Source organism: Tachypleus tridentatus, chromosome 7, assembly GCF_004210375.1.
Source record: "Tachypleus tridentatus isolate NWPU-2018 chromosome 7, ASM421037v1, whole genome shotgun sequence".
Taxonomy (NCBI): Eukaryota; Metazoa; Arthropoda; class Merostomata; order Xiphosura; family Limulidae; genus Tachypleus; species Tachypleus tridentatus.
This window is the reverse complement of record NC_134831.1, coordinates 136,478,184-136,494,499: the sequence shown is the minus strand read 5'-3', so window position 1 is coordinate 136,494,499 and position 16,316 is coordinate 136,478,184. Positions and strand designations below refer to the sequence as shown.

Here is a 16,316-nt window from a genome sequence, read left to right as displayed (position 1 = left end):
AGCAAAAATGTATTATAAAATTTACGTTGTATGAATAAATAGTAATAATATTCGAAAGCTATATTCCTTTTTTAAAATCTAAGAGGAAAAGCGAGAATTTCAGGGGAAATGAAAACTGGTGGTTTTTATGTTATTTTAAACATATTAAGAGTTTTTGTAAGAGAATTGATGGAAATTACCAGTATGGTATTTTCACTTCGAATAGCAGCTTATAAGACACCTGGTCTAAACAGAAAGGTAAGATACAGTCATTTAGAACTACTAACCAGGCTAATTTAGCAGCGTCTACTGCCTGCACGGCTAATCTTAACAAAAGATCGGGACTGACTTCCACATTTATAACGCACTTGCAGCTGAAAATGGAAAGTATTACCAATGGCATCTCGCAAACTTGAACTGCGGACATTCGAGTCGCAACTAGACATATCTATTAGTATAAAACTTAGTCATACTCTATTTTTTTTCAGAACAATTATATATCTCAAAATAATGGTATTAGGTTAAATGTACTTTTAAATGAAGTTAGAATAATTAACAGTATTGTTCTTTGTTTTTGGATCAAGATTTAAAAAAATACTTTTATTTTATCACATTTCAAGAATGGCCTGGAAACATCGTCAAAATATCACTTTACAGCAAGTGTTTCATTTCCTTACCTATTTCTTTATTTTTTACTAAAGGTACGCGACTCTCTTTTCTCTCCCCCAAGTGGTACAAATGTAACTACGAAGACTTACGACGCTAGATAAGGAGTTTCGATACCTGTGGTGGGCAGAGCACGGGAAGCATATTGAGTAGCTTCGTGCTTAATAACAAACAAAATTATGTAATTTTACAATAAGAACAAACAACAGACGTAGACGTAATTACAGTAGTTAAAGCACGGAGTGAGACAGAGCTTAAAAGATACTTTTCCTTACACTTGCCACCAAAAGCTAAATTTCAAAAAAACATTTCCAGTTCAGTTGCGGTATTATGCTCAAGCTTGTATATAAGAATTTTGTCTTCTTGTTATACCAATATTTTCGTAGTGAACTATAATGAAGTTCTTCGACGTGCTTTTCGTACTTTCATTAGCGTTTCAGGCTACCTTTTTTACTGTCTATTTTTGTGGTGACAAGTGCATAGTAACCTGACAGTTTCGGTCTTCCTGAGTTCGCAGTAACTTTAGCCTTGTTAGGACCACAGTGACCTGATCTTGTTTAAATGTTGCTGAGGCTACAGTAACTTGATGAATTTTGTTCTCGTTTAGGTCACAGAAACTTTTAAGTTCTTACAGGAAAATGTTTAAAATGAACTATTCATTGTTTTTGCTTTTTACCTTGTCACTAAAATATTGTTTGTTTTCTGAATTTCGCGCAAAGCTACACAAGGGCTATCTGCACTAGCTGTCCCTAATTTAGTAGTGTAAACTAGTCATCACAACCGACCGCCAACTATTGGGCTTCTCTTTTACCAACGAATAGTGGGGATTGACCGTCACATTATAATGCCTCCACAGCTGAAAGGGGTAGCATGTTTGGTGCGACGTGGATTCAAACCCGCGACCCCCAGATTACGAGTCGAACGCCTTAACCCACTTGGCTATGCCGGACCGCTGAAATGTTGGTAAGGAACGCAAATTTTGGGGTTTAAATAAATAATAGTTTGATCTAAAGAACAGTGCTTAAACAACTTAATTAATAACTTCTGTCAAAACATAGAATGTTGTGAGATAAAGTGCCATTAGACTTAACGGCATTTTTATTGAACCATAACAATAAACAACATTACTGTAAAAAACTGCTAACAATTACCTTTGGCACCAACTATTGGTTCTCTCATCTGTAAAGTTCAAACGTGATTTCAAACTATAAGAGCAGCATTTTCAAATTAGTGTAAACAACTGGGATTTGAAATTCGTAAGCAGGAGTCAAAAATGTTAACGTGATATGGATGTTAACTACCGTTTTTTTGTTTTTTTGTTACTTATGTGCTTGCAATATATATATTTCACGCCCACGGTTTACACGATGCATTTACTGTAGACCTGCAGAGTACGTTTGGGTGGTGTTTGACTAATCCAGCAAGAACAACTGTCACATGTTGGCTTCACATATCATTACCATACAAAATGACTAAACCATACTGTGTAAAGTTCACTCACAGACAGGTGTAACATTTGAGAAAGCAGTATATATTTCTAGCTTATTTATTATACTTTGAGGAACATTTTTATGACTTTTACGGTTTTATTTTTCACCCAAGTTTCTATACGATAGCTGTTCTGTAAAGTATTAGAGTGTCCTAATGTTCCATTTTGAAATTAATAATTTAACTGGTGTCAAAGTGTCTTGGAAACAGCAAAAGTTCAAAGGTATTTTATTTTGACTTTTAGAATTACAAACTGTTAGAGACTTCTGCTTGTTCTAATGGGTCTTATTACGGCATTATCTTTCTATAGGATTCTTATTTACATAGCATAAAGTCACGAATTTACAAACAGTGTAATGATGTGAGAAACTTAACACTGAACTTGAAGTTGTAACTTCCTCATTAAACTATAATAAACACCAGAAGTGAAATGAGAAAATTAATGAAGATACTTTCCGGTCTGTTCATAACATTAATCAACAAAGCAGAACCACACGAACAAAAGTTGGGTCTTTCATAATAATCTTGAGTCGAACAAGTATTTGTTACACGTGTGACTAACAAATTAAATTAAATTAAATAACCCACACGTCTATTTATATGTATTCATTGTATACCTGTCTGTCCGTCCATATACTTCAAGTTCTGTAAGCGGAAACTATTGGTTCTAATCAGAAGTATTCAAATGATCTACAGATGTATGTACACACACAGGTTGTCTTTTGTTGTATCTAACAGAAATCATCTATTTAAGGTCCCATCTATTTATATGTTAATTCTATATCCATCTGTTCGTCCATCTATTTCAGTTTCTGTAAAGGAAGACTATTGACTCTAATCAGAGGTATTCAAATGATCTATAAATATGTGTGCACGCACAGGTTGTCGTTTATTATATGAAATAAATATATTTATTTTAGATCCAAAACTATTCTTATTATAGTTTTTTCTTTACTTATTTTGAATATCCAGTACAAGAAAGTAAAACAAGGTTTACCTGACAAGAAATTTCAAGCGTTCCATACCCGTTAATTATTAAGGACTGTTTAAAAAACAAATTGTACGAAAGACAAATATCTTTGAACGCGTGCCAAGCAGCGTAGTTTCAAATTAATATGGACAGCCCTCAGAAGATCTTCCAACAAAGTATCTCATATTTGCATAAATCGTTTCATTTTAATAAATTGATTCGTGTAATTTAAGTATTTAAGAACATTTAGTGAAAGAATAATAATTAGTTTTTCATGCGATTTAAAAAAAAAAGGTTACCAGGCAAACTGTTTTAGTTTAATATGCGGTTCGCTTATATTCTTCTTTTTGCGTTAATCTTTTACCAGTTACATGAGAGTGAAACTTGGCTGTTGAATAATATTACTAGTAAGATTAATCCATCAAAAACAAATGACAATAAATCATGGATATGAGCAACAGCAGGATTTAGGAAAAACATTCGTCGCTTCACTTTTAACGGAGAACACAACCTAATACTTTTTATTATTTAATTAAGGTATGGAAATAAATGCACCGTTGTTTTTTCTTTGGATGGTAGACGTAGGTCCAGAGTAATATGAGGCGGTTCTTTGATTTTTAATTCTCTATAAATTATTTGCCTGAAGAGGGCGTACCGATCGATACATGTAGGAGACTTTTGTGTGTGAATGAAGGAGAGTGTGCTGTCTCATTACTTCGATCCATCAGATACCAGGGGCAAGACGGGGAGGATGTTAGCTTTCCTACGCAACTAGTGTGACATAACCAGAAGCAAACGTCACAATTTATGAGACAAGATTCCGAAGACGCGAACGGACGTTGGTTGTGTAGCGGGTTCCAGAAAGACAACTTAGGCAAACCTTTCACGCTCAAAGTTCTATTCTAATGACGTGTTCCCTTGTGACGATGCAGCCTAAAACCAGGGAGTATTGAAACCCAGTAAGTTCTTGTTTTCTTTATCTTGTGCACAGCGACTGACAGACGCAAAATGAGTTTAAATAATAACAGTAAGAAACGTATGATTAAGAATGCACCACAAATTTGCTGGTTGATTGTTATAGGAACCCTTCAGTAAGCAACAAGTTATCGGCTTATTAACTACCGTTTGATAAGCACTGGAGAGGAGTGTTCCGTTGGTTTTTATTAAAGTCAAATCCCAGCAGGGTAAAAACTTTTACCGTGATAGATTACCAGTACACTTAAAATGCTAAAACTTTCTTCATTATTAAAACTTATGTAGTTGATAATGATGCACCATCATTGAAACGTTATAAGTGTTCTAAAAATTAACCTTACTGTAAAATCTATAACTTGTCACATAATAACACTTAAAAGTTTAGTGCTTACGTTTAAAGACGAAAATAAAAAGGCTAAACCATTGGGAAAAAAAAATTTTGTAAGCTAACACTACCCTAGTTTCTAGCTAGTTTATCAAGTTTTTTATTCTTGAGCAAAACACACCAGCAAGCTTGTACTGAGGTATGAATAATCATGAACATTGAATAACGTTTAAGTAATTACAAACACAACACGAGCATAAAGTGCTATCACACAAGTTGATCTTCCAGAATAAATTTAGAATGTAATTAAATATGATTTAGAATGCAATTAAATATGATTTAGAAGGCAATTAAATATGATTTAGAATGCAATTAAATATGATTTAGAAAGTTTGCTCCCCGAAAATGACTAAATTATGAAGCCAAACATTCAAACATGATTATTTAGACAGTTTGCTCCGTGACAACGGTGTTAGTACGGAAACAAACATTACCACCTCGACAATCTGACCATTCCAAATAACGTTAGACTGTAATCAAACATTACTACCTCGACAGTCTGACCATTCCAAAAAAGGTTAAACTGTAATCAAACATTACTACCTCGACAATCTGACCATTCCAAATAATGTTAGCATGTAATCAAACATTACTACCTCGACAGTCTGACCATTCCAAATAATATTAACATGTAATCAAACATTACTACCTCGACAATCTGACCATTCCAAATAAGGTTAAACTGTAATCAAACATTACTACCTCGACAGTCTGACCATTCCAAATAACGTTAGACTGTAATCAAACATTACTACCTCGACAATCTGACCATTCCAAATAATGTTAGCATGTAATCAAACATTACTACCTCGACAGTCTGACCATTCCAAATAACGATAGCACGTAATCAAACATTACTACCTCGACAGTCTGACCATTCCAAATAACGTTAGACTGTAATCAAACATTACTACCTCGACAATCTGACCATTCCAAATAACGTTAGACTGTAATCAAACATTACAACCTCGACAGTCTGGCCATGTCAAATAATGTTAGTCTGTAATCAAACATTACTACCTCGACAATCTGACCATTCCAAATAACGTTAGACTGTAATCAAACATTACTACCTCGACAATCTGACCATTCCAAATAAGGTTAAACTGTAATCAAACATTACTACCTCGACAATCTGACCATTCCAAATAATGTTACTCTGTAATCAAACATTACTACCTCGACAGTCTGACCATACCAAATAATGTTAGTCTGTAATCAAACATTCTTACCTCGACAATCTGACCATTCCAAATAACGTTAGACTGTAATCAAACATTACAACCTCGACAGTCTGGCCATGTCAAATAATGTTAGTCTGTAATCAAACATTACTACCTCGACAATCTCACCATTCCAAATAATGTTAGTCTGTAATCAAACATTACTACCTCGACAGTCTGACCATTCCAAATAACGTTAAATTGTAATCAAACATTACTACCTCGACAGTCTGACCATTCCAAATAATGTTAGCATGTAATCAAACATTACTACCTCGACAATCTGACCATTTCAAATAAGGTTAAACTGTAATCAAACATTACTACCTCGACAATCTGACCATTCCAAATAATGTTAACATGTATTCAAACATTACTACCTCGACAGTCTGACCATTCCAAATAACGTTAGCATGTAATCAAACATTACTACCTCGACAGTCTGACCATTCCAAATAACGTTAGCATGTAATCAAACATTACTACCTCGACAGTCTGACCATTCCAAATAATGTTAGTCTGTAATCAAACATTACTACCTCGACAATCTGACCATTCCAAATAACGTTAGACTGTAATCAAACATTACTACCTCGACAATCTGACCATTCCAAATAATGTTAGCATGTAATCAAACATTACTACCTCGACAATCTGACCATTCCAAATAATGTTAACATGTAATCAAACATTACTACCTCGACAGTCTGACCATTCCAAATAACGTTAGACTGTAATCAAACATTACTACCTCGACAATCTGACCATTCCAAATAATGTTACTCTGTAATCAAACATTACTACCTCGACAGTCTGACCATTCCAAATAATGTTAGTCTGTAATCGAACAGTACTACCTCGATAATCTGACCATTCCAAATAACGTTAAACTGTAATCAAACATTACAACCTCGACAGTCTGGCCATTCAAATAATGTTAGTCTGTAATCAAACATTACTACCTCGACAATCTGACCATTCCAAATAATGTTAGTCTGTAATCAAACATTACTACCTCGACAATCTGACCATTCCAAATAAGGTTAAACTGTAATCAAACATTACTACCTCGACAATCTGACCATTCCAAATAATGTTAACATGTAATCAAACATTACTACCTCGACAGTCTGACCATTCCAAATAATGTTAGTCTGTAATCAAACATTACTACCTCGACAATCTGACCATTCCAAATAATGTTAGCATGTAATCAAACATTACTACCTCGACAGTCTGACCATTCCAAATAACGTTAGCATGTAATCAAACATTACTACCTCGACAGTCTGACCATTCCAAATAATGTTAGTCTGTAATCAAACATTACTACGTCGACAATCTGACCATTCCAAATAACGTTAGACTGTAATCAAACATTACAACCTCGACAGTCTGGCCATGTCAAATAATGTTATTCTGTAATCAAACATTACTACCTCGACAGTCTGACCATTCCAAATAATGTTACTCTGTAATCAAACATTACTACCTCGACAGTCTGACCATTCCAAATAATGTTAGTCTGTAATCAAACAGTACTACCTCGATAATCTGACCATTCCAAATAACGTTAGACTGTAATCAAACATTACAACCTCGACAGTCTGGCCATGTCAAATAATGTTAGTCTGTAATCAAACATTACTACCTCGACAATCTGACCATTCCAAATAATGTTAACATGTAATCAAACATTACTACCTCGACAGTCTGACCATTCCAAATAATGTTAGTCTGTAATCAAACATTACTACCTCGACAATCTGACCATTCCAAATAATGTTAGCATGTAATCAAACATTACTACCTCGACAGTCTGACCATTCCAAATAACGTTAGCATGTAATCAAACATTACTACCTCGACAGTCTGACCATTCCAAATAACGTTAGCATGTAATCAAACATTACTACCTCGACAGTCTGACCATTCCAAATAATGTTAGTCTGTAATCAAACATTACTACGTCGACAATCTGACCATTCCAAATAACGTTAGACTGTAATCAAACATTACAACCTCGACAGTCTGGCCATGTCAAATAATGTTATTCTGTAATCAAACATTACTACCTCGACAATCTGACCATTCCAAATAACGTTAGCACGTAATCAAACATTACTACCTCGACAGTCTGACCATTCCAAATAACGTTAGACTGTAATCAAACATTACTACCTCGACAGTCTGACCATTCAAAATAATGTTAGTCTGTAATCAAACATTACTACGTCGACAATCTGACCATTCCAAATAACGTTAGACTGTAATCAAACATTACAACCTCGACAGTCTGGCCATGTCAAATAATGTTATTCTGTAATCAAACATTACTACCTCGACAATCTGACCATTCCAAATAACGTTAGCACGAAATCAAACATTACTACCTCGACAGTCTGACCATTCCAAATAACGTTAGACTGTAATCAAACATTACTACCTCGACAATCTGACCATTCCAAATAATGTTAGCATGTAATCAAATATTACTATCTCGACAGTCTGACCATTCTAAATAACGTTAGACTGTAATCAAACATTACAACCTCGACAGTCTGGCCATGTCAAATAATGTTAGCATGTAATCAAATATTACTATCTCGACAATCTGACCATTCCAAATAATGTTAGTCTGTAATCAAACATTACTACCTCGACAGTCTGACCATTCCAAATAACGTTAAATTGTAATCAAACATTACTACCTCGACAGTCTGACCATTCCAAATAATGTTAGCATGTAATCAAACATTACTACCTCGACAATCTGACCATTTCAAATAAGGTTAAACTGTAATCAAACATTACTACCTCGACAATCTGACCATTCCAAATAATGTTAACATGTATTCAAACATTACTACCTCGACAGTCTGACCATTCCAAATAATGTTAGTCTGTAATCAAACATTACTACGTCGACAATCTGACCATTCCAAATAACGTTAGACTGTAATCAAACATTACTACCTCGACAATCTGACCATTCCAAATAATGTTAGCATGTAATCAAACATTACTACCTCGACAATCTGACCATTCCAAATAATGTTAACATGTAATCAAACATTACTACCTCGACAGTCTGACCATTCCAACTAACGTTAGACTGTAATCAAACATTACTACCTCGACAATCTGACCATTCCAAATAATGTTACTCTGTAATCAAACATTACTACCTCGACAGTCTGACCATTCCAAATAATGTTAGTCTGTAATCAAACAGTACTACCTCGATAATCTGACCATTCCAAATAACGTTAGACTGTAATCAAACATTACAATCTCGACAGTCTGGCCATGTCAAATAATGTTAGTCTGTAATCAAACATTACTACCTCGACAATCTGACCATTCCAAATAATGTTAGTCTGTAATCAAACATTACTACCTCGACAATCTGACCATTCCAAATAAGGTTAAACTGTAATCAAACATTACTACCTCGACAATCTGACCATTCCAAATAATGTTAACATGTAATCAAACATTACTACCTCGACAGTCTGACCATTCCAAATAATGTTAGTCTGTAATCAAACATTACTACCTCGACAATCTGACCATTCCAAATAATGTTAGCATGTAATCAAACATTACTACCTCGACAGTCTGACCATTCCAAATAACGTTAGTCTGTAATCAAACATTACTACGTCGACAATCTGACCATTCCAAATAACGTTAGACTGTAATCAAACATTACAACCTCGACAGTCTGGCCATGTCAAATAATGTTATTCTGTAATCAAACATTACTACCTCGACAGTCTGACCATTCCAAATAATGTTAGTCTGTAATCAAACAGTACTACCTCGATAATCTGACCATTCCAAATAACGTTAGACTGTAATCAAACATTACAACCTCGACAGTCTGGCCATGTCAAATAATGTTAGTCTGTAATCAAACATTACTACCTCGACAATCTGACCATTCCAAATAATGTTAACATGTAATCAAACATTACTACCTCGACAGTCTGACAATTCCAAATAATGTTAGTCTGTAATCAAACATTACCACCTCGACAATCTGACCATTCCAAATAATGTTAGCATGTAATCAAACATTACTACCTCAACAGTCTGACCATTCCAAATAACGTTAGCATGTAATCAAACATTACTACCTCGACAGTCTGACCATTCCAAATAATGTTAGTCTGTAATCAAACATTACTACGTCGACAATCTGACCATTCCAAATAACGTTAGACTGTAATCAAACATTACAACCTCGACAGTCTGGCCATGTCAAATAATGTTATTCTGTAATCAAACATTACTACCTCGACAATCTGACCATTCCAAATAATGTTAACATCTAATCAAACATTACAACCTCGACAGTCTGGCCATGTAAAATAATGTTAGTCTGTAATCAAACATTACTACCTCGACAATCTGACCATTCCAAATAATATTAACATGTAATCAAACATTACTATCTCGACAATCTGACCATTTCAAATAACGTTAGTCTGTAATCAAACATTACTACGTCGACAATCTGACCATTCCAAATAACGTTAGACTGTAATCAAACATTACTACCTTGACAATCTGACCATTCCAAATAAGGTTCAACTGTAATCAAACATTACTACCTCGACAATCTGACCATTCCAAATAATGTTAGTCTGTAATCAAACATTACTACCTCGACAGTCTGACCATTCCAAATAACGTTAGCATGTAATCAAACATTACTACCTCGACAGTCTGACCATTCCAAATAATGTTAGCATGTAATCAAACATTACTACCTCGACAATCTGACCATTTCAAATAGGGTTAAACTGTAATCAAACATTACTACCTCGACAATCTGACCATTCCAAATAATGTTAACATGTATTCAAACATTACTACCTCGACAATCTGACCATTCCAAATAATGTTAACATGTAATCAAACATTACTACCTCGACAGTCTGACCATTCCAACTAACGTTAGACTGTAATCAAACATTACTACCTCGACAATCTGACCATTCCAAATAATGTTACTCTGTAATCAAACATTACTACCTCGACAGTCTGACCATTCCAAATAATGTTAGTCTGTAATCAAACAGTACTACCTCGATAATCTGACCATTCCAAATAACGTTAGACTGTAATCAAACATTACAACCTCGACAGTCTGGCCATGTCAAATAATGTTAGTCTGTAATCAAACATTACTACCTCGACAATCTGACCATTCCAAATAATGTTAGTCTGTAATCAAACATTACTACCTCGACAATCTGACCATTCCAAATAAGGTTAAACTGTAATCAAACATTACTACCTCGACAGTCTGACCATTCCAAATAACGTTAGCATGTAATCAAACATTACTACCTCGACAGTCTGACCATTCCAAATAATGTTAGTCTGTAATCAAACATTACTACGTCGACAATCTGACCATTCCAAATAACGTTAGACTGTAATCAAACATTACAACCTCGACAGTCTGGCCATGTCAAATAATGTTATTCTGTAATCAAACATTACTACCTCGACAATCTGACCATTCCAAATAATGTTACTCTGTAATCAAACATTACTACCTCGACAGTCTGACCATTCCAAATAATGTTAGTCTGTAATCAAACAGTACTACCTCGATAATCTGACCATTCCAAATAACGTTAGACTGTAATCAAACATTACAACTTCGACAGTCTGGCCATTCAAATAATGTTAGTCTGTAATCAAACATTACTACCTCGACAATCTGACCATTCCAAATAATGTTAACATGTAATCAAACATTACTACCTCGACAGTCTGACCATTCCAAATAATGTTAGTCTGTAATCAAACATTACTACCTCGACAATCTGACCATTCCAAATAATGTTAGCATGTAATCAAACATTACTACCTCGACAGTCTGACCATTCCAAATAACGTTAGCATGTAATCAAACATTACTACCTCGACAGTCTGACCATTCGAAATAATGTTAGTCTGTAATCAAACATTACTACGTCGACAATCTGACCATTCCAAATAACGTTAGACTGTAATCAAACATTACAACCTCGACAGTCTGGCCATGTCAAATAATGTTATTCTGTAATCAAACATTACTACCTCGACAATCTGACCATTCCAAATAATGTTAACATGTAATCAAACATTACAACCTCGACAGTCTGGCCATGTCAAATAATGTTAGTCTGTAATCAAACATTACTACCTCGACAATCTGACCATTCCAAATAATATTAACATGTAATCAAACATTACTATCTCGACAATCTGACCATTTCAAATAACGTTAGTCTGTAATCAAACATTACTACCTCGACAATCTGACCATTCCAAATAACGTTAGACTGTAATCAAACATTACTACCTCGACAATCTGACCATTCCAAATAAGGTTCAACTGTAATCAAACATTACTACCTCGACAATCTGACCATTCCAAATAATGTTAGTCTGTAATCAAACATTACTACCTCGACAATCTGACCATTCCAAATAACGTTAGACTGTAATCAAACATTACTACCTCGACAGTCTGACCATTCCAAATAACGTTAGCATGTAATCAAACATTACTACCTCGACAGTCTGACCATTCCAAATAATGTTAGTCTGTAATCAAACATTACAACGTCGACAATCTGACCATTCCAAATAACGTTAGACTGTAATCAAACATTACTACCTCGACAATCTGACCATTCCAAATAAGGTTAAACTGTAATCAAACATTACTACCTCGACAATCTGACCATTCCAAATAATGTTAACATGTAATCAAACATTACTACCTCGACAGTCTGACCATTCCAAATAACGTTAGTCTGTAATCAAACATTACTACCTCGACAATCTGACCATTCCAAATAATGTTAAACTGTAATCAAACATTACTACCTCGACAATTTGACCATTCCAAATAATGTTAGTCTGTAATCAAACATTACTACCTCGACAGTCTGACCATTCCAAATAATGTTAGTCTGTAATCAAACATTACTATTTCGACAGTCTGACCATTCCAAATAACGTTAGCATGTAATCAAACATTACTACCTCGACAGTCTGACCATTCCAAATAATGTTAGTCTGTAATCAAACATTACTACGTCGACAATCTGACCATTCCAAATAACGTTAGACTGCAATCAAACATTACTACCTCGACAATCTGACCATTCCAAATAATGTTAACATGTAATCAAACATTACTACCTCGACAGTCTGACCATTCCAAATAACGTTAGACTGTAATCAAACATTACTACCTCGACAATCTGACCATTCCAAATAAGGTTAAACTGTAATCAAACATTACTACCTCGACAATCTGACCATTCCAAATAATGTTAACATGTAATCAAACATTACTACCTCGACAGTCTGACCATTCCAAATAACGTTAGACTGTAATCAAACATTACTACCTCGACAATCTGACCATTCCAAATAATGTTAGTCTGTAATCAAACATTACTACCTCGACAGTCTGACCATTCCAAATAATGTTAGTCTGTAATCAAACATTACTACCTCGACAATCTGACCATTCCAAATAATGTTAGCATGTAATCAAACATTACTACCTCGACAGTCTGACCATTCCAAATAACGTTAGCATGTAATCAAACATTACTACCTCGACAGTCTGACCATTCCAAATAATGTTAGTCTGTAATCAAACATTACTACCTCGACAGTCTGACCATTCCAAATAATGTTAGTCTGTAATCAAACATTACTACGTCGACAATCTGACCATTCCAAATAACGTTAGACTGTAATCAAACATTACAACCTCGACAGTCTGGCCATGTCAAATAATGTTAGTCTGTAATCAAACATTACTACCTCGACAATCTGACCATTCCAAATAATATTAACATGTAATCAAACATTACTATCTCGACAATCTGACCATTTCAAATAACGTTAGACTGTAATCAAACATTACTACCTCGATAATCTGACCATTCCAAATAACGTTAGACTGTAATCAAACATTACAACCTCGACAGTCTGGCCATGTCAAATAATGTTAGTCTGTAATCAAACATTACTACCTCGACAATCTGACCATTCCAAATAATGTTAGTCTGTAATCAAACATTACTACCTCGACAATCTGACCATTCCAAATAAGGTTAAACTGTAATCAAACATTACTACCTCGACAGTCTGACCATTCCAAATAACGTTAGCATGTAATCAAACATTACTACCTCGACAGTCTGACCATTCCAAATAATGTTAGTCTGTAATCAAACATTACTACCTCGACAATCTGACCATTCCAAATAACGTTAGACTGTAATCAAACATTACAACCTCGACAGTCTGGCCATGTCAAATAATGTTATTCTGTAATCAAACATTACTACCTCGACAATCTGACCATTCCAAATAATGTTACTCTGTAATCAAACATTACTACCTCGACAGTCTGACCATTCCAAATAATGTTAGTCTGTAATCAAACAGTACTACCTCGATAATCTGACCATTCCAAATAACGTTAGACTGTAATCAAACATTACAACTTCGACAGTCTGGCCATGTCAAATAATGTTAGTCTGTAATCAAACATTACTACCTCGACAGTCTGACCATTCCAAATAATGTTAGTCTGTAATCAAACATTACTACCTCGACAATCTGACCATTCCAAATAATGTCAGCATGTAATCAAACATTACTACCTCGACAGTCTGACCATTCCAAATAACGTTAGCATGTAATCAAACATTACTACCTCGACAGTCTGACCATTCGAAATAATGTTAGTCTGTAATCAAACATTACTACGTCGACAATCTGACCATTCCAAATAACGTTAGACTGTAATCAAACATTACAACCTCGACAGTCTGGCCATGTCAAATAATGTTATTCTGTAATCAAACATTACTACCTCGACAATCTGACCATTCCAAATAATGTTAACATGTAATCAAACATTACAACCTCGACAGTCTGGCCATGTCAAATAATGTTAGTCTGTAATCAAACATTACTACCTCGACAATCTGACCATTCCAAATAATATTAACATGTAATCAAACATTACTATCTCGACAATCTGACCATTTCAAATAACGTTAGTCTGTAATCAAACATTACTACGTCGACAATCTGACCATTCCAAATAACGTTAGACTGTAATCAAACATTACTACCTTGACAATCTGACCATTCCAAATAAGGTTCAACTGTAATCAAACATTACTACCTCGACAATCTGACCATTCCAAATAATGTTAGTCTGTAATCAAACATTACTACGTCGACAATCTGACCATTCCAAATAACGTTAGACTGTAATCAAACATTACTACCTCGACAGTCTGACCATTCCAAATAACGTTAGCATATAATCAAACATTACTACCTCGACAGTCTGACCATTCCAAATAATGTTAGTCTGTAATCAAACATTACAACGTCGACAATCTGACCATTCCAAATAACGTTAGACTGTAATCAAACATTACTACCTCGACAATCTGACCATTCCAAATAAGGTTAAACTGTAATCAAACATTACTACCTCGACAATCTGACCATTCCAAATAATGTTAACATGTAATCAAACATTACTACCTCGACAGTCTGACCATTCCAAATAACGTTAGTCTGTAATCAAACATTACTACCTCGACAATCTGACCATTCCAAATAATGTTAAACTGTAATCAAACATTACTACCTCGACAATTTGACCATTCCAAATAATGTTAGTCTGTAATCAAACATTACTACGTCGACAGTCTGACCATTCCAAATAATGTTAGTCTGTAATCAAACATTACTATTTCGACAGTCTGACCATTCCAATTAACGTTAGCATGTAATCAAACATTACTACCTCGACAGTCTGACCATTCCAAATAATGTTAGTCTGTAATCAAACATTACTACGTCGACAATCTGACCATTCCAAATAACGTTAGACTGCAATCAAACATTACTACCTCGACAATATGACCATTCCAAATAATGTTAACATGTAATCAAACATTACTACCTCGACAGTCTGACCATTCCAAATAACGTTAGACTGTAATCAAACATTACTACGTCGACAATCTGACCATTCCAAATAAGGTTAAACTGTAACCAAACATTACTACCTCGACAATCTGACCATTCCAAATAATGTTAACATGTAATCAAACATTACTACCTCGACAGTCTGACCATTCCAAATAACGTTAGACTGTAATCAAACATTACTACCTCGACAATCTGACCATTCCAAATAATGTTAGTCTGTAATCAAACATTACTACCTCGACAGTCTGACCATTCCAAATAATGTTAGTCTGTAATCAAACATTACTACCTCGACAATCTGACCATTCCAAATAATGTTAGCATGTAATCAAACATTACTACCTCGACAGTCTGACCATTCCAAATAACGTTAGCATGTAATCAAACATTACTACCTCGACAGTCTGACCATTCCAAATAATGTTAGTCTGTAATCAAACATTACTACCTCGACAGTCTGACCATTCCAAATAATGTTAGTCTGTAATCAAACATTACAACCTCGACAGTCTGGCCATGTCCAAATAATGTTAGTCTGTAATCAAACATTACTACCTCGACAATCTGACCATTCCAA

At 34.7% G+C, this 16,316-nt stretch overlaps 1 protein-coding gene across 1 annotated transcript in view; it reads left to right on the top strand.

The window, feature by feature from the left end:
* Positions 1-3,834: 3,834 nt before the first annotated feature.
* Positions 3,835-16,316, top strand: part of LOC143256676 (synaptotagmin-7-like) — a 113,096-nt gene continuing 100,614 nt past the window's right edge. Inside the window, exon 1 of the mRNA XM_076514189.1 lies at positions 3,835-4,062. The gene's annotated coding sequence lies outside the window, so the exon portion shown is untranslated. The remainder of the gene's footprint in view (positions 4,063-16,316) is intronic.